The sequence below is a fragment of the Anomalospiza imberbis genome, chromosome Z (assembly GCF_031753505.1).
Source record: "Anomalospiza imberbis isolate Cuckoo-Finch-1a 21T00152 chromosome Z, ASM3175350v1, whole genome shotgun sequence".
NCBI classification, from domain to species: Eukaryota; Metazoa; Chordata; class Aves; order Passeriformes; family Viduidae; genus Anomalospiza; species Anomalospiza imberbis.
Genome location: NC_089721.1, coordinates 37,451,910 through 37,471,033, shown reverse-complemented (window position 1 = coordinate 37,471,033; position 19,124 = coordinate 37,451,910). Strand labels below are relative to the sequence as shown.

Sequence of the window (19,124 nt, the reverse complement as noted above, 5' to 3'; positions counted from 1 at the left end):
AAGAGTAGATTTCTCTGAGCACAGAATATGAAATATTAAACAACGTAATTAAAGTCAGAATATGTACCATTTTCAGTCCATCAGAGACAAGAGAAAGAATCATAAATTGGATTAAATGCTTTATATGTCAAACTGTCCAGAGCAAGGCAGGGGGTGTGTGTCTGTGCAGTGGTCTGCAGCTGAGACTGGGCAAAGGAAGATTCTTAAAATGTACAAGAATGAAGGTGACGCAGACAAAGAATTAAATGTTCGACCCTCATCTGGCACAGATATCAAGGCAAGGAATTTTTGGTCCTAAATTCTATCTCTAAAGGGAAAACACAGGAAAGATGCAAAATGAGCAGAAAGATTTTCTCAGCAAGGCCTCTGGAAGCTCTCTAAAACAAAAATCTAAAAGGTCAGCTCATGTTTCTCATTGCCTTATTCAGCTAAACATAGATATTTCCTTGTTGATTTGAGTGATTGACTCTAGGATCTATGCCCTCAATCAGTAGGATCTCAGAAAATTCAAGACATCTTCCATGTTTCATCTCTACCTGCCTTACCCAAGGACAGCATCCTCAACAAAGTCAAAGTGGCACAGGAAATAGATCCACTTGAAACAATGACAGTAATCAGTTTTACTTAAGCTGAGAAGATTTTTTTTTTCTCCCCAGACCCTTTACATTGAAAGGGCCTGGTTTATTCAAACAGTTTAGGGACCCTAGAAGCCGGAACACAGTCAAGAAAATTACTTTCAAATATGTAAAAGGAATTTAAAAGGAAGAAAGGGATTTCTTTGCCACTGCTGTGGTGAAAAGGGCAGGACATAAACTTCAGCAGAGGAGTTTTAGGTATACCATGAGGAAGCATTTGCTAACCATTATAATGACAAAGTTCTCAGAGAGATTTTCATGGAGATTTTCCATTGGTTCCAGGTGTGATTTGTCCAAAGTGACTGATGATACCTGAATTTTTATTGTTAATCTACAACAGCTCCTACTTAACTTTTCTAGTTCTTCCTCTATTCCTTCTCCTAATCCCACTAATTCTAATGTATAAATCCACTAATTCTTTGCCAGTCAAAAATCCAGAGCATGGCTGTCATCCCCTAAATTGAATCTGCATTGGACAGACAGCACCATCACTGGCATTAGGTGTCATTAGGATGAGTTTTCTAACACTGAAAGCACTTCACTCAGTACAATAGAATAGATTAAGACTTTTTCATTTACAATGGACCTACAAAGACCATCTGATGCAACTGCCTGACTCCATCAGGGCTGAACAGAAGTGAAAACTCGTTATTAAAGACAATGTCCAAATGCCTCTGAAAAAATGATAGGTTTGGGGTATTGACCACCCCTTGAGGAAACCTGCTGCAGTGTTTGGCCACACTCTCCCTAAAGAAATGCTTCCTTGTGTGAAGTCTGGACCTCTCCTGGTCCTGGTGAGCTTTGAATCACTCACTCCTGCCCTGTCACTGGATCCCAAGGAAACCTTTGAAGGTCCCTCCCAGCCCAGACTTCTCTATGATTCTAGGAGATGAGATCAGCACCTTCCTCTCCAAGGCCCCTCCTCAGGAAGATGAAGAGAGCAGTGGCCCCTCAGGCTCTTTGTCTCCCAACCAGACAAGCCAGAGAGCTCAGCTGCCCCTCCGAGGACAGGCATTCCCTGTCCCCAGCTGCACTGCCCTCCACACCCATTTTGTCCCCAGTGCTTCCCAGTGATACCTCTGCAAGGCCTCTTGTCCCTCAGGAGAGTCACAGCAGTGACTCGCAGTTTTGGATGGACAGCAGCCTTGGAATGGGGCATTCAACTCTGGCATCCTGATTGCCGGAGAAAATATCAGAGCCAGACCTAGGACTGAGCCATGCAGTCACATCACTGGTGACCTGTCACCAGCCAGACGTAGCCCCATTCCCTACAAGTCTAAGTCCAGCTGGTTCTTCACCCAGAGCACCATGAACCCACTCATCCCACAGCTGGGCTACTTGTCCAGAAGGCTGCCATGAGACACAGTATCAAAAACCTCATTAAATACAGAAAATCATATCCACCACATTCCCTCCATCCACTGGGAGGGTGACTCTGTCTTACAGTGAGATCACGTCAGTTAAAAAGGACTTTCCCTCTGTACAGCCATGCTGGTTGTCCTGCCTTTCAATAGTGCTCCATATAATCTTCTCCATGGTTTTCTGTAAGCTCCCTGAATCAGAGGACAAAGAGGTTCTTCCAGGGACCAGTTCTTCCTGCACTCTATTAGTGTGAGATTGCTTTTGGAGAGGCATGGTTTTCCTTGATTACCATAAAGGCATTTTAAATTGCTGTCTTGGGTGGGATATCTATCTTCTACCTGTCCATCTACAAACAGGGGGAAGATTGTAATTACCACATAATTCAGGAATCATTAATTTTACCAAAATGGGTGTTCAGCCCTTAAAGGGTGGCCTTTGGTGTGGCTGGAAGTTGCCATTTTACAGTTACAGTATGATTTGGACTTCACTGAAGAAGAAATATGTGAGGCAAGTGAGGCAAGTCTTAGCTACAAGGCCTTTTCTACCTGACCAGTCTATGCCAAGAAGATAGTAACCTGCCCTGTGCTGTATTATGAGTAAAGGCAAGGTCTAATTATGAAACTAACATTTTAAGTGCACCAGTTTTTAAAGTCTTCATCTGAACCAAAAGGAACAATAGAAACAAAGCAGTCACAAGGTGTCTGGAGGCCACTTTTCAAATCAAGAGCACAAAGTTCTCAGTGGTGTCCCATGGTGGAGGACAGGTGCTCATAATCTCAGGACTGGTGTAACCCTACACTGATGTCACCATAGGTAATTGTGGTTTTAAGAATATGGCACGGAATTGTTTGACTTGTGAGCCTTTTGTCTGGCTTTTGGTGTTCCTAAGGTAAGTGTCAGGGTCAGACCTGCAACAGGGCAAAACTAATGCTCAACTAACTTGCCACTGCTCTCTAGATTGCACTGTAGATATAACCTCTATTCACCTCCAGGAAAGCTGAATGATAAATGGATCGCTGTGTCCCATGGCAAAGTCCCATCTGCAGCCACTGGCTTCTTATGCTAACAGAAAAATACTCATCAGCACTCAGGAGCTGAAAACTGAAATGGAAAACATTTAGAATTGAAGAAAAGCTCTGACTCTATGCAAGAAAGCTATTAAGTGTTTAAATGTGTTATCCACAGAAATGCAGGGGTTTTTCTTCACTTGGAAGTGCTGCACTGTGTACTGCCCATTATCCAACTAGTTGTACTAGGTGATGCTAATGATTCCAGTTTTGCAATGTGGGAGTTTTTCTAATTTGGGGAAGGATTATTTAGGTCTCTGTGGTTCTCCCAGCCCTATCATGAAGCACCAGGTCTGCTTGTTTATGCTGTAAATTGTCATCAGCAGAGACTGTGCTTGTGCTGTGCTACTTTACAGCCCAACTGGTCCCTGAATGTTGCTCCCCAGTGCTTCGGCTGCTAGAAAATAAAAACTGTTATAATTTATATTAACTGTTTTTATTCCCACAACCAGTATGGGGGAAAAATAAAACAAAATAAAGGTACAGGTATAAGAAGGCAAAACAGTGTTAAGAGGAATGGCAAGACTGAAACAGCAATGAAAACCAGTGGGAAGGACATTCAGCCCCTCCTTCTCTCCCTCCCTCTCTCCTAAGCCCCCTGTCTCTGGTGGACTTTTTCAGCTACATCAGCCTCTACTCTGCCCCACAGTTACCCAGATCCCATTCCTTCCAGTGAACTGGGGCTGGAGCTCTCTTTCCCTGCTCAGAGTCAGGATGCTCACCTGGATGTCCCCCTCAGCTGGCACCATGAGGACAGGTCCCACCAGACGGAAGGCAGATTGATAACCACAGTGAAACCGGATAGTTCCCCTTCCTGGCACTTCCAGTTCTCTGCCAGGGCTGCAGAGAAAGCCCTGCATAAATACACTCCTCTGCCTCAGCCTGCAGATCCTTCTCCAAGCTAGAAGGAGTTTTTATTATCAATTTATATGCATAAAGATTTGGGCCAGTGGTGAGAGCTTTGACAGTGGAATAATGGCTGAGGGTAAAATCAGAGGAAACAGAGAAGTTATATCCTAACAGAAGCTATAACGGTACAGAAATTATAGGGTGAAATGCAGCTGCTGTCCCTGGATGGAATGTGGCTGGAATGCTTGAGACTCATCCCACAGTGATTACCACACCCAAAATCTGCACCCACAGCTAAGGGGGATGGAACAGAGGGCCGGTGGCCGGGCTCTGCTGGAATCCTCACAGGGAGGGGAATTCGATGGTTCTCTGCAGCTGATGAACCCCACAGCACCTGTCAGCCAGGGCACACAGGAGGAGATGTCCTGCTGCTGAGCCAGCAGCTGGAGTGGAGTCACTCTCCTTGGATGAAATGGGTTCCTGATAAGCTAATTGTGATATTAACACACCCCTCCATCCCAGCGTTCCCTGCCCCAGGGTCTGACCACCCCTCACTGGGCACCTGCTCTGTGGTTTATCCACTGTGTCTGAGCCAGGTGAGAGAAATTTACACCATCAGTAACAAGGGTAGGTATGACCTGAGCCACTCCAACTCCACCTAAATACCAATATATAGTACAAAAATAAGTCAAGAATAAGGACATTTAGGGAAGATTGCATTGTAACTGCTGGGATCAGTCAATAGGCTGAACCTGCCTTCTCCACTGTGGGAGACACCTGTTGGGTGAGAACTCTGTGTGTGCTCAATACCTTTTTGGGGTTTAGAGCTCATCTGTGCTTTGATCATGTTTTTGCAGTCAGATACTGTCAGTGATGCTCCTCAAACCTTGGGCCGTCACAGTTTTGTGTTAATAGAGACTCTTATTCCATAAACTGCGCGTGGGATACTTTGGGCGCCGGCAGCGCCGGCCGTGGGGAGCAAACTCAAACAAAGGGGGAGACCCACTGAGGGGACTCCCTGGTGCTGTTGGGTTGTGTCCCTGAAAAAGTCAATCAAAACCCCTCCAATCCAGCAGGGCTGTCCAGTGAAGGGTCCCTGTAATGAGACATTGACAGACTGGTGGGACACAAGGGTCTCAGCTTTCCAGGGATGCTGACAGACAAATCCAACAACAAGGGTCAACAGCATCTCCCTTTTCCGTGTGACACAGTCCCACATGTCTTTTGTATGTCAGGCCTCCTAGGTTTCTCTTCAGGCTCTTTTAGAGAGCTCACTCCCACCATTTAAAGTGTTTCCTTTCAGCAAGGCATTTTTTATACTGCCAGAGTGCAGAAGGGAGAGACCACCTTGGCACTCATCCTGAAGGTGGTACTGCTGACTGCTGCCAGCATCAAACACAGCCAGTGAATATTCAGTGCCCTGGCTTGCACTGAACTGTTACTGCAATCAAACCAATTTTTCAAAAATCACCTGTGCATCATTGTCCAGATTATTTTACTCATTTAAATATGCAAAAGGAAAACAACATTGCCAAATGTAAATGAAGTATTACTCAGTATAATTAACAATATTTTGCTGACTGGCTGTGATGAAATATCCCTGACACCTCACACACATACTCCCTCTCTACCAAGTTCCCTCTTATCCTGCTGGCCTTTGGAATGGTGAGCCCTTTGGAATGGGGACTTCACATAGTTTTTTCTTCACATCTCCATTGCTTCTTGTGATGTAGACATGGTTCTGGCAATCGTTTTTGTGTAATATGGATCATTTTTAAATTGCTGTAACACAGCTATTACCAAGAGCCAAGCTGTGCCAGGGATTAACACAGCCCAGAATTTTGAGTTTCACTTTGAGTTTCCCATGCTCACAAATTGTTCCTGCTGCAAAGGCATAAAATATATGGAATATAAATATTAGTATAACCAAAATCCATAAAGCCATTAATCATCTGGAATGTTTTAACTCCTAGATAATATTTTGCCACAATTAATACATGAAAAACTGCCAGTGCAGATGTAGTCTTAGAAGACACTATTACCCCAGAAGATCAAAACATGTTTTTTGCATTTATAATGAAAGGTTTAGCCCCAGATCCAAACTCCTCTGATTTCTAGAGGAAATTAGGTGAATAGTGGATTTTAAATCTCTGGATTTTCTGGTATTGAAAGATAGAACATCTTCCCAGAAATCTGCATCAAAATATCTCTGAACAGTCTGTGCTGAAGCTTCTGTACTGTAAACAAGAAATCTGATATTAGAAATCAGTGATTAGTTTACAAAAATCTTTTTCTAGGCACTATGCTGGTGTGGTGGCACAGGAAACAAATAAATTTTAACAACAATAAAATCACAACGTAGTCAAGTTTAAGTGTTCAGCAAAGCTACCCATTGTTTTGATTTCTTGCAGGTGATTATAATTCTGCTGGTGCCAGCCCTTTATCTCCAACTTGGACAGGTTACACATCAGCAGAAGCGTGAGCACTCAAAACGCTGCTGAGGTGTGTGATGGGATGCAACCAATTCATTAACACAGGAGCAATTCTCTACTGTGACATGGCAGGCAGAGAACTGGCAGGGCATGCAAACACAGTTTTTATTAGGATACAGTCATCCTCTATCCACTTTCATTTTGCATTACTCACCAGGTTGTGCACAAACTACAGAGGGAATTAGTCAAAAGTCCTCCATGGCAACCTTAAATTGGCTGCATTTAAGCACTGAATCTTGATTATCCCTATTTTATGGTCCATTTCTCACCAAAATAAACAGCATTTTTGCAGCAGTGAAATGCAAGAATCATCATATTGCAATAATGCACAAATTCTCTGTTTGAAGCATGCAAATCACATAGGTGAAAGCTTGACAACCAAAAAGTCCTCCTACATCTTTACCAGCAAGGATACAGAAAATACATCAGAAGAAATTTATGCATTAAAAAAAGAAAGGGATGGGTTATTATAATTTATGTCTCTCACAACCTTGAAATCTGACATCACAAATGCTGTTAGAAAATGCAGAGACTAAACTGGCATCCTAAAAATATTAATAAGCAAATGTAGCTGTAACTGTAGCTGCACTCATTGCCCCTGTTCTCATTGACTGATATGGGAGAATAGTGGGGCCAGTCTGTCTTGCAACTATCTGTGAATTAATACTACTTAGCAAGCTGACCTTCTGGGTTCATGTCCCAAAGATTTTTTTCCATTAGAAAATATGGAATCAGGGAACTTAAAACTTTTCATAGGAAAGCATTTAAATGAGTAGATTTCCTATTTCAACAAAGTTGAACAGTCTATACCAATGCCTTCTAAATGATATTCCTTTGTAGTTCAAAATTACAATATCTAAATTGTGGGGTTTATATTTTCATGAATAGATCAAATTTGATGGTAAGATATGACATGTCCAAAGGATAAGAAAATTGTCCAGTGAAACCATTTTTCATTTTACTTGAAGTTGTTGAAATTTTGCCTTCAGGGGAGTGGAAATAAAACCTATCAAAATATCTGGGATTTGCATGTTTTTGTTTCCGTGGCTCTTACCAGTCCCTCCAAGCTAGCAGTCTGGACTGGAGGATTTGCTTTGTGCTCCCTATAAATAATCCAAAATCAGGAGCAGCAGCTGAATGCTGTATTAAACTCATCAGGTCATCTGTAACATGTCTCCATGCCATGGAATGCCCAAGGTTGTATGGGATGGAGTATTTCTGGGGGTGGTTGGCTAACAATATATACAGGATGGATCGGGGAAAAAGAAATCCTGGCCAGTCACACATCACAAGAATTAATTTTTTTGCAGCAGGCAAAAAACTTTCTTCTTCAGTGCGGCTGCACTGCTTCACCTCCTGCTCTTTCCCTCTCCTCCACATTGGCTAATGGCAATTGCAATTCCTGATTCAGTCCCTCTGTCCCCTATCACCTCCACTCAAGCAGTGAAGGAAAAGAGCTTCAGGGAAATGACAGAGAAACACAGCAAGAAAGTCTCAAGCATTCAGTATCAAGTCCAGACTCTGACATTTATTGCCAGAACCTGGCAGAAATCAGCACAGGAAACACTTTTAGCAAGTAATTTGCATTGTGTTCCTTATACTGTTTTTCTCTGTTAGGCAAGTTGCAGAAGAATAATGTCCATTTTATGCACAAGTGGTTTATTTCATTATTTCTATACTGGTTTTGTGTTTGCATGTATTTGCGTGTATATGTACCGGTGTATTTCTGAATAGGTTCTGCTGCTTTTATTAGAAACAAATAACATTCAACAAACAGGGAGAGTATGGGCATTGCAGCTCCTTGACTTGGACTGTTATTTCACCCATGGATTAAAGGGAATCATGAACAGCCATGTCTTGGTGTCCGCAACATTTTCATTTGCAGTGAAACACAACATAGCTCGTGATTAAAATACCACTGGGAAATATTAACCAACCACCACAAACACACACACAGACACCTTTTTTTTTAAGATGACTGCAACAGATCATACTGCTGCATGACTTTGAAAAATGAGCCCAAGTTTTGAATGGTCTGAACTCCAGTTTTTGGCTTACCTGTTCAGAGCAATCTGGCTCCTTAATGCGGTGCTGCTGGAAGAACCTGGCACACTCAGTGCTGTTACAGTCATTCCTCAGACTTTTTCCATCCTCCTATCTCATTCCAGTTTTTGCTTCAAAGTAAAGGTGACAGGGATGTGTATAAGAAACTATGAAGTTACACTGTCCTCTATCTCTCCCTCCCCAAGCTTTCCATCAGACTCTGATAATCATTTTCTAAATATTTCAAATGGTTAGTCTTCAAAAGCTCACTTCTCCAGTGTGAAACTGGGTAATTATATCCATATTAACAAAACTAAATATTTCAACACATTGTTGAATAATGCATTATTCATAAATTCTTTAACTAAATACTAACTGGCCTCAAAGGAACTTACTTGGTTTATCACTAAAACCACACCTTCTGAGGCACCTCATTGTATTTGTTTTAATTTTTTATTTTCTTTTAAAATGTAGAAAGCAACAGTGCTGTCTATCAGCACTGGCTGTATCCAATATGTTCTTTCTGTTCACATTCTCACAAACCCTTCTGCCTGCTTCTGAAAATACATATCTGAATCGGAATAAACAAATGACCTGCTGTCTCTTGCAGATTATTTTTAAAGAAATACACTAGGCAGGGAGAGAAATTGAACCATTTATGTCACTAGGTGTAAATGTTGAGACAGGCTGGTGAATCATGACAAGTCTCAATAAACTGCCTTGATTCTGTGTCGTGAGACAGGGCTTTTTAACAGAGCAGCTGGTTTCAAACAACTCATCTTTAAAGAAGAAGTGCTATTTTTTTTCTAAACCTAAAATTCCTCCCTGGAAACAAAACATTGTCCATTGCCCACTACGGAATGACTGCTTGGAGAGACTTATTTTTCTCCATTAGCTGTAGAGGAAATTCATGAAAAATAATTTTCTTTAGGATGAAAGAAGGGTTTTTTCATTTTTTTCTTCTTCCTAATATACCTATATAAAATGCAAAAGGGCTAAATATTACAAGTGAATTAGTGCAGAGAAATAATGCTGAAGAAGACACACAAGCACAACACATTCCTGCAAAGGGCACAGGCAAAAAGCACAGATACTTATTTCCTCTGGATTAAAGAAGGGATTAAACTTGCAAGTAAAATAAAGAGTAAAATTTTACTACCCTAGAATTCCTGCTCAAAATCCCCTTTAATATCAAAGGGACATATTTCTGATCAGAAAATACTTTTTACTAAGGAAGGGTCAATTAAATCTTTCTAGTCTAATGACTGACAGAATGATGATACTCAGAAAACCTTCCTTCCACACCCCTATCCTTTGAGTTTCCCACTGTAAATTCTTAGTCTTGCATGCAGCGTGGGAGCTTTTATTGCTTGTGATTTCCTGCTGACACCACACCAGCAGCACCAAGAAATGTTCTCCTTCCAACAGAAGGATCCCAGGTAGCCACGTACCTGAAGGCAACACTGAGCTCAGCAGCAGCAGATCTTGTGGTACCCATTAAAGCCAGTGCAGACTGAGAACATTTGTTCAGTCCAGCAGTTTCAGGGACTGGCTTTTCTGCTGTACAAAGCCAGATTGAATTCAAGTAGTCCCAACTTTGCTTGGACCAGAGTGCATTTCCCCATCCTCTCCAGGGAAAAATGGTTAAGGAAGGAGTAATGTGAAATATCCTGCAGAAAGAGGAGAGAATTATCCTTCTGTGGTTTCCCATGTCCCCATGACATCAGTTTAGCCCATGCTCAAACATTGCCTTCTTTAGGGTCATCTGTCACACAAAAGCAAACCCCTCTCTCAGCACTGCTGGGTCCAGTTCAGTGCTCTAAAACAGACCAGCTCCTCCTTAGGGCACACCCTGCTTTACTCTGGAAGGTATTTTCCTTCCTAGTCTCCATATTTATGCTGGGTAGTTTTAAACCATAGAATTACAGAATGGTTTGGGTTGGAAGGAATCCCAAAGGTCATCCAATTCCAACCTATTCCTCCATGGGCAGGGACACCTTCACTATCCCAGGTTGCTCCAAGCCTGTCCAGCCTGGTCTTGGACACTTCCAGGGATGGGGCAGCCACAGCTTCTCTTGGAACCCTGTGCCAGAGCCTGACCACCCTCACACGGAAGAATTTCTTCCTAATATCCCATCTAAACCTAATCTCTTTCAGTGTAAAGCCACGGCCCCTGTTCTGTCGCACCACGCTCTTGTCAAAAGTCCCTTTGCAGCTCTCATGTAGCCCCTTCAGGCACTGAAAGGCCTCTATAAGTTAACCCTGAAGCTTCTCTTCTCCAGGCTGAACAAATCCCAACTCTCTCAGCCTTTCCTCACAGCAAAGTGGTTCCATTTCTCTGATAATCTTCATGGCCCTCTTTTAGGCTCACTCCAGCAGCTCCAGGTCCTTCCTGTGCCGGGTCCCCAAGCTGCAGGCACTACTGCAGACAGGGTTTCACCTGAGCTGGGCAGAGGGGCAGAATCCCCCTGTCCTCTGCTCCCAGAGCCTTTTGATGCTTCCCAAGATATGTTTGGCTTTCTGGCTGGCAGCACATGTTGCTGGATCATGTCCAGCCACTCATCCACCAGCACCCCCGAGTCCTTCTTGGCAGGGTTTCTCTCCATCTGTTCATCGCCAGCCTGGGTTGATACCAGGAGCTGCCCTGATCCAGCACTTGGTCCTCCTAAATCTCTTGACATTCCCACGATCCACTTCTGGAGCTTGCCCAGATCTCTCTGGGTATCCCCATCCTTCATGTTTGCGAATTGCACCACTTGTGGTGTCTGGAATCTCCATCTCTGGAAGTCTCACCTGAGCTGGGAGGGTATCATGCCCTTCTGGCAAGCTGAACCTCAAGAGAAGAACACAGGATCGTGAGAGATCACACAAGTCTTTGTTCCATGGCTCAGAAACGCAATGCACCCAGAAAAGAAACTATACAATGAACTGTCAAAGCAAGTAACCACGCAAGGGAGCACAAGGGACATGGCAGAACTGTCTCATTTCCTGAGGAGTCCGTCTTTGTTGCACAGATCAATAGAGCCAGTTGGATGTGAAAAGGCATATTAAGGGTATGGTGACATAATCTCTAAGCCCTCCACGCCTTAGGGGCTGCCCTGACACTGCCCCAAGGCGCTTGTGGGCTGCAGCTCAGGGCACCTCTTGCTGCTGTGAGGCAAAGTTACAGGGCAAACTCTTGCATAAGTACAGCAGATAGAATTTGCCTTGATATGTCTCTTTCTCAGGCTATCAATTTCATCACAGCCAGGGAACACAGGAGGATGCACAATACTCCAAACTAATTTAATCTTACTTCATGTTTTGTGGCTGCCAATGTCCATAAATCCAGTTTGAGGAACTGAGATGATCCAGGGGAAAGAGTAATAAAGAGAAACAACAATTAAGTGCATGAGAGAAAGGCTAAGGGCAGTGATGATTATCCATTGGATTGGAACCAGAAATGTTGCAAAGGCTCCCAAACCTGAAATTGGCCACCACCAAACTGATGTTTCACCACTGCCTACAATAATAAGAAAGCAATGCTGGGATCAGCAGATATTCAAAAATAAGACAGTGAAAAGCATTTTTAAAATCTTCCTAAAGTCCTAAAAGATATTATGGTCAGAAGACATCACTTTATTACAAAATCAGTGAGAAAAGAAATACAGGAAATTATGCTACTGAAGTGATTGCATTCCAGAGTGCATATATCAGTACTATCAAAAGTACTGCTAAACAAGACTAATTTCTGCTGCAAAACTCATTTTTTCTTATTTTTTGTGGACAAAAAGTCATAATGAATGCAGGTGTATAGGATTTACACAGGAATTGCAGTATATTTTATATTCAAAATTTCTTAAGACATGAAAGTGAAAAAATATTTTCAGGGTAGATATCTGATTTTTTTAATAAGCCCTGTGTAGGGCAAGATTATTCATGGTTTTTAAGGTTTTATGATATTTCCATCTTAAAAAACAAAACAAAACAAAAAGTAAACAAAAACAAACAAACAAACAAACAAAAACCACCAAAAAGAACACTCCCCCAAAACGAAAACCTGCAAATGAAGAAAGAAATCTGAGCAACCTTAACTTGGATTACAAAATTTTAAGGAAAAGCAATGCTATACTTATAATGAAAGATATCAGAACAGTTAATCAAAGACGTTTGGTGAAAGTAGATTTTCAACAGGCACGAGTTAAGTGTCGGTGTTCTCTGTGTGACTTTGATGCAAGGTATAACTGAGAATGCTCATTTCTGTAAGTGGAAACCTCTTGAGACATCAGGCTTTTTGGTTTCCAGGGGTTCTGTTGGTGGAGAGGGGGGTTTAGCATGGAAATATTTTAATTTATTGAACTTCCTTATTAAATATGATCCTTCATTATTTTTTTAAGAGTTAAAGCAAAGAGAAAGGCAGATATTGCAGAGAAAAATTATGATGAAATCAATGAAAAAAGCTAAAGTTGATAACTACAGAGACATTAGTACTGTCTGAATCTGTTAGAAACCTGCACTCTAAAAATTTTCAAAAAGACAGGTTTTACCACAGATTCTGGGCATTTAAAATTTATTCCTATCTTTTATTTATGTTAAAAAATTCTTCAATTAAATACTTAAAAAACACTTTGAAAAAGCAATTGCATGTCTGGTTTTCAGTGTCCAGTGGACTTCTGTAAATGAGCCATATAAAATCCTAGTGGGATTTGAATTTCAAGTCAACCTTTGCTATACATTTTCCACAATGATTTAAATTTATGTTGAAAAAGAATTCCTGTTAGGCAGTTGTTCAGGTTCTGATGGCACAGGTAGGGGTGTGGCACAATGTCTGCAGAAGTTTTTGCTGTTGCAGTCCTGCTGAAGGAAGCAACATTTCTGAGCTTCAAGCTGATTATCAAACCTGAGAGTCAATATCACTGAATAATACAACATACCCCCTAACAGAAATTTCTTCATTCCTCCCATCTAAACACACATTATCTAGACATTGATACAAAAAAATGTATCTTCCCAGGTCTGGTGATAAACAAAACACCATCTTGGATCTGGAAACTATTTTACAGTAGACTCATGCTCAAGTATTCTCAAAATATCTGTTGGGGATTAAAAGAAAAAAAGAAACAGACCAAAAAAGTCACAAAGTACCACAGGAACAATACTCCCTTTTATCCTGAGAGTATAAAAAATAATGTCATTTCCATGGCAAAAGAGCAACCATATGTATACATGTTATATAAAGATATTTATGTCAAATAAATGGATATCTAGATAATTGACTAGCTATATACATTTGTGTATATAAATACATATAATTCTATATGCACGTAAACATATTTAGTAATGAAGTAATTAACACAAATCTCTGTATTTAGACATATGTAGGGACATAAATGCACATTTAAATTATTATTCACACCTAGATATTTCTATACTTGGACAACTTAGACATATAATTACCTGTTATTATTCCTTACCAATATAACTATGTCTGTATATAATAAACATACATTTAATGACTAACTGCAATAAAATCTTTCTGAGTAACTTCTGCTGTACTTTAATACAACTTTGTCCAAAGTTCTGTACCACTCTGGTGTCCAGTAAATGCTCCCAGTTTTCAGCTGAGTGTGAGAGTGGTTCTCTATGGTAGATGTGAGTATCCATTGCCTTACATCCAAAGGAACAAAATATTCACACATTTGGATTGAAATAAACCTGTGTGAAAACAGCCAAAAGAAAATGCCACTGGTACCACATTTAAAGGGTTTGTTTTTATGATGTGCAGGCAGTTCCAAGCCATTTGAAATCTAACTGCTGCATCCTTGAGCGGCTTCTTGAGAAGAAAAAGCTGCTGAGCCTGGCAAAGCTGGGCAGGGGATGATGTGAAGGGAACATTTGACAATTTTCATTCACCAGAAGGCAATTACCAGCTTGTTTTGTGTAGGAACTGAGCATGCAGAACATCAGTACCAGTGAACTGTGCCTCACCCTAGCATAGGCACCACCCAGGAGCCGCACTTGCACTGAGGAGAAGCACAGGTGAAGAGCAGGGATGTTTGTCAGTAGTACTGGCAGAAGATTTAGCATTTATTCTCAGCACAGACCACCTGGCCTTGAGCACTATCCACAGCTTACGTCTCCTTCTACCATTCACCACTGGATGTCTCATTTTAGTGCATATTATGTTGCACTGAATTTACCAGTACTGAATCACTCTGGTGACAGAGTTTTCCGGTGACCATTCTACAAACTCAGTCTTGGCTTTGTTTTGTCTTGGACAAGATAAAGAATGTGGAGAAGTCCCCATCTTATTGATTCCTGGGGGTTTTGGGGTAGGGGAAGTGTTAATGTATTCAGGATGAAAAGCCAGACCTGACACAGCCTTCAGCAGTGGCTGCTGCTCAGCTTTAACCAAGCTAAAACCCAGCCATTTATCTTCTTGTTTTGTTTCATGTCTCTTAGCTTTGAATCTATAAAAGCACTTTACATCTCATCTATATATCTTGTTAAACAGCCTTCTGTGGCAAACTCTGACAGGAGCTTTGGAAACTGCTAATAAAAGTGCCAGCTTGCTTACCTTCACCCTCCGTGTTCTGATTGCAGTAATGAGATGCAAGGGAATTCCTGCTGGAAAACACACAAGTCTACATGGTTTAAATGGCAAATTTTTAATGAGATGAGGAGTCGGTAAATTATTTCAGAGAAAGTTTTATTCAGAGAGATGTTTTAAGTTTCAGCCTGTCCTGAAGATCTCCCGAATTCCATTCAAATGTTCTTGATAGCTTCAGCTGGGGGAAAAAAAAAGGAACAAAAAAGGGAAAAAAAGGAGAGGGGGGGAAAGCATTTTTTTCCTCTGCATTATCAGGTAGAATTACAAAGATCCTTTAAGCTCTGGTCTGCACAGACCACGAGCAAGTGAGCAAGATGTCCTCACCTACAACTACACAAGAAACACATATGTAGTCAGGTCATTTCTCTAGTTCCTCCTTGCTGGATGCCTGGATTACTGCAGTATCATTTCTCCCTTCTATTAAACAGGGGAAATAAAAGCATTATTCAGGACACAGGGGAAAAACTCATCTTTTGCTCTCTAAATGAATCAGGCAGAATTCCAAGAAATCATGCAGTAGTTATTTCATCAGGTGTATGATAAAGTCTTTGATACTTTTTCATGTAGTGCATCTTCAAAATTCAGAATTGTTTTTCAAATATGTGATTCTAGAAAGCTGTAAACAAATATATTTCACCATGATACCTAAGAACATTGTGTTAAAGTATGTATTTGTTAATTTCTAACATTTGCCAGATATCACACATGTTGTGGTTTAACCCCAGCCAGCAGCCTGGCCCCTCACAGCCGCTCACTCACTCCCCCACCAGTGGGGTCAGGGAGAGAATCAGAAGGGTAAAAGCTGGAAAACTTGTGGGTTGGGATAAAGACAGGTTAAAAGGGGAAGCAAAAGCTGCTTGCACAGCAAAGCAGAACAAGGAATGAATTCCCTGCTTCCCATGGCTGGGCAGGTGTTCAGCTGTTCCCAGGGTCCCATCGCACATCACAGTGACTTGGGAGGACAAATGCCATCACCCCAAATATCCCCCCTCCCTTCCCCCCTCCTTGACACACTGATGATGATGTCACATGGTCTGGAACGTCCCTTGGGTCAGCTGGGGTCACCTGTCCTGGATGGGTCTCCTCAGCACGAGGAGCAGCAAAGGCCTTGGCTCTGTTCAATCCCTGCTCAGCAGTAACAGAAACATTTCTGTAGCATCAGCCCTGAGTTCAGCACAAATCCAAAACAGCCCTACACCAGCCCTGGAAAGGACATGAACTTTACCCCAGCCCAAACCAGCACACATACCTAAATAAATTCAATTTGCTGTAGTAAATATTAACTACTAATAAACTACTAATCAACTTGCCTGCAAACTATAAATTGACAGGTTATTTCACTTTTGATTGCAAACACTGGGTGAGACTAAAAAAAAAACCTTTCTCAAATAGCCAGGTTTGAAGAAAATGTGAAAATACTATCCAGTTTCATAATCCTTACAAATGTTCAGTTTCCAGTTTCCTCTTTTTGAGGGAAAGTACATTTCTTCATAACTGCCAGTCAAAAAAGTCAGTTTCATTCCAAATCTTGAAATAGAAAAAATAAAGAGGATAAATACTAAGTAAGATATTATTGTCGTGAAAGTTCTTCACCTGAGTTATCACTTCAAGGAAGATGCTTCTTTTAAGAATAGAAAGACAAGTATATTTGAGATAAAAACATAATACAAAAGAATGGATATCACCTTTTCATAATAAAACACACGAGTGAATCTTGACATCAGAGAAGCTGTCAGGGAGAAAGTGCAAATACAGTTAAATCTAGCAAAGAGTGCTATGTGACACTGAAATGCAAGAAAGATCAAAGTTCAGAAAGAGCTGCTAGTTTAGGAGAGTGTACATGGGGTGGGGGGGAGTCATTAGGAGTTAAGAGGTAAGAACTTGCAGAGTGACTCCTAGAGGAATATGCACATCAAAGTTGAACTAATGAAAAGAGAAAATGAAAATATTTTAGCAAAGTGAAATGCCTGGACTTCAGGTGGGCTGGGCTGAACGTGTGGAGTGGGGACCTGAAAGGACACTGAAAGGCGAAGGAGCTCAGGAAAGCTAGCAGACCTTTAAAAAGAGCATCGTCCGTAAGAACAGCCCACTCTGGTGTAAAGGCAGACAAGCCACTTTGTCTGGATTTGGCTAAAAAGGACATGATGGCAGAACTCCAGCATAAAAATTCATCAAACAGAGCTGGGAGCAAGGACAGAGCACAGAGGAGGAATTTAGTAAAGCTGCCTGGGCATGTAGAGCTGGTGTCATTCAAGCCAGAACTCAGCCCAAGGACAGGAGAAGGGTCACTAATCACACACACCTTCAAAAAAGGACACACGGATGATCTATAAATCAGTCAGCCTCATCTTGACTCTTGGTAAAATCCCGAATACAGTCCTCTTGTAACACATTTCTGGGCATATGAAAAAGTAGAAGGGGACTGAGTACAGTCAGCAGGTGGAGCATGCCTGACCCAGCTTACCTTTTCTAACCAAAAAAAAAAAAAAAAAAAAAAAAAAACTGGATTAGTGGGGCAGGGGAGCAATGGACTAAACTAGATTTGGCCAAGGCTCGTCAACACCTTATGCCACAATCTGATTGTGTCCAAGTTTGGACAGTACAGCCTAGCAAGAAGTGGGCTGCTGTGGTTTTCTTGCAGGACAAGTCATTTAACATCTCTCAGTGACCTGCAGGACACACTGGAGGGCACATTCATCAGCTTTGAAGGTGACAGCAAATTTGAATGACACTTGAGGACTCTCATCCAGATGGGCAGGACAGGGCAGGGGAAACTGGGCCAACATGGTCTCCATAAAATTCAGGGAAGAGCAATGGGCAGCTTTGACCTGGGAAAGCAGACCCAGACAAGACAGCAACAGCCAATCATGCAAATGCCTTTTAAACACCATAATCTGGAGGTAAATAATGGTTTTTACTCATGAAAATAGACAGGCAATGGAGCAAGTTGCTCAGAGATGTTGAATCGCCCCCTTGTTTGGAGATTTTCAAAAATCAGTTGGAAAAAGCCCTCAGCATCTTGGTATGATCTCAGTTCTGACATTTCTTTGTACATGAGGTCATACTTAACACCTCCTGAGATCCTTTCCAGCTCGAATTATCCCTGTGACATTAATGCAGAATACTCTTCTCATGCAGATGAGGCAAATGCAAAGGAGACATGACAATGAACATCACTGACAGTGCCAAAACAGAATTAGCACTGAGCACTGGTGTTCCTCAAATTTAATTTGTTCTGCACAGATCAGTTAAGAATAAAAGTAACTGCAAATATCTACACATATTTCCTATCTTCTGGCACAGGGGGTCAGTTCTGATGAGCTGAACGAGAAAATAGACACCTGAAATCCATACAAAAAAGGAGTGGCTCTCTGAAAAATGGACATAGAGTTATTTTTAAAGTTAATAAGAATGATCCAGAGAAAATGCAAAATGCATTACACATAAAGGAAGTTGGGTTCTAGGATAGGCTGGGATGTTTTAGGAGAAATTTCTACTACACCAGAACAGTAATTGGGGCTGTGTAGATGATACTGAATTACAAATTACATTCTTTTTCAAATGAAATCCCAGTAATTTGCTATTTTAAGCAAAATCTTCTGAAATTTTTCAATATGACAGTCTGAATTTTTTAAAAATTATTTTCATTACAATATCTCTACAGTGAATTGAAAGTTTTACCATTCTTATGAAATAGAACAGATTATTTTGCTGAAATCATGACAGGTAAATGAACACTGGAATTTTTTTTTCTGTACTAATTCTTTCAGCACAAGCAAGAATTGGAGAGACTGAAAATTGTACTCTAGTATGACACCCATCTTGAAACTTTTTATGCTTTCGTAAGGGGTCAGGGCTTATTTCCAAAGAACTGATTTGAACCTTCCATATCAAAGAACAGGGGGGAGCAGCAATATCATGGAGTAATAAATAAAAAAGTAGTAGCAGGAGTATGTAACTTTGTAATTACTCAGGCTTTCTTTCAGCTAATTACTCCATTAGAATGGCATGAAAAAATACCTGCTACAGATGAAAACATGTTCCACCTGGAACAATAAAATACTGCCTACAGACTGGAAGACTGCAG

At 41.2% G+C, this 19,124-nt stretch overlaps 2 long non-coding RNA genes across 2 annotated transcripts in view; one reads left to right on the top strand and one right to left on the bottom strand.

The window, feature by feature from the left end:
* LOC137464475 (uncharacterized) overlaps positions 1 to 19,124 on the top strand; it is a 269,516-nt gene that overhangs the window by 24,316 nt on the left and 226,076 nt on the right. The gene's annotated exons all lie outside the window — the stretch shown is intronic.
* Positions 11,065 to 12,333, bottom strand: LOC137464583 (uncharacterized). Its single transcript, XR_010994292.1, has 2 exons — positions 11,744 to 12,333; positions 11,065 to 11,281 (listed from the first exon to the last, which is right to left on the bottom strand). It is a non-coding gene; the product is annotated as an uncharacterized lncRNA (long non-coding RNA).